Consider the following 1,498-nt stretch of genomic DNA (forward strand, 5'->3'; position numbering starts at 1 on the left):
TGGGTCTTCTCTAGCGTCTTCCATATTTATGGGTCCTGATTGAAATTAAGAAGTTGTGTCATATTCTTCCATCGTGGCATACAGATAACACCATAGATAATCCCTCACTCAAAGTATTCTCAAAAGCATTTCCTACTTCTTTATATAGAGAGAGATTCAGCACCGCCATAACAAGCCCTCTACCATAAACAACATGACCACAGTATAATACCACACCTATCTTCTCTGGGCTCCGTATTACCACCAATAGAGATTGAATATGGGCCCATTTTATGCACCAGAGTTGTTCCCTTAGTAAAAGCAAATACAATGAACTGAATGCAATGGCCCTAGCCGAAGACAGAGGAACATTTTACAACCACCTCTCTCTCTCTCTCTCTCTCTCTCTCTCTCTCTACCTCAAAACATTTATCATGCATATTGCAATTAATCACAACGAATACCCCGACCATTCAATGACCGAAGTTCCCACCTTGTTCACCGTAATTTACCACCAGGCAATTTTTCCCTTCCTATTCTGCTTAGTGTTTTCCCGCAGTGTGCCGATGCTAATCTGCCCGGGCTGAGTGCTCCGCTGTGGTCTTCTAGGACATTTACATACAACCCCTTTACCAGGACCCTCTAATAGATCTCCAATACCATTTGCATTTATATAGCTCTCTCTAACATGATTTGGGTGCTTTGCCCGCCAGAGAAAAAACAAAACCTCCCTCCCTGGCCTTGAGTCCGCACATCCCAGGCCCCGGCTGCCCCGGTGCTCCCCATGTAAGCTTGGCTGACTTTAATCACCGGCAGTCCGACTGTTCCATCTTCCATCAGAGGCAGAAAGGAGCTCAGGACCTGGAGCGGCCAACCGCACCTCAAGGTGATTCTGCAGTCAGCATTGAGGACGGAGGGTTGGGTTTTTTTCTTTTTTTCCCTGCAGTACGCACCACTAGTGTGATCCATTTGTAGCACGGGAGGCTGGTGGAGGTAGAAATCAGCGGTGTTTGATACCATTCCTCATTCCGTTCCATGCATTACTATGAACCTGATTTCTACCTCTACCAGCCTCCCCCTGGCTTGGAGGTGGCGGTGGTCATTACTGTCCTCCAGCAGAACAAAGCAAGCTACTGTAATACAGAGGTGGGTATGTTCCACATCTGACATGGATCCTGGGAAAGACGGTCATGTCTACATAGATTCAGGACACAGGGAAGAGAACCTACTGTATCAGCAGCTTCCTGGAAAAATGTGTTTCCTACAAGTCAATTTTTCAGGAATCGAGAAAAATGGGTAATTATTACATCCAGGTTTTTCTGAATGACTTTTCTTGGTCATAGTCAGGACACCTTCACAGGAGAGGGGGAGGGAGGAGGAAGACTGCTTTTAATTTATATAATAAATAATAATCGAAATAAGCACAAACATTTGTAGGTTTTTCCGGGACGGGGGGGGGGGGTGAGAACCATAGTCTTAGTTTTCAGATCTTTATATACACCTTGGGAATACTGAGTTT

Source organism: Argentina silus (genome assembly GCF_951799395.1).
Source record: "Argentina silus genome assembly, chromosome: 5".
Taxonomy (NCBI): domain Eukaryota; kingdom Metazoa; phylum Chordata; class Actinopteri; order Argentiniformes; family Argentinidae; genus Argentina; species Argentina silus.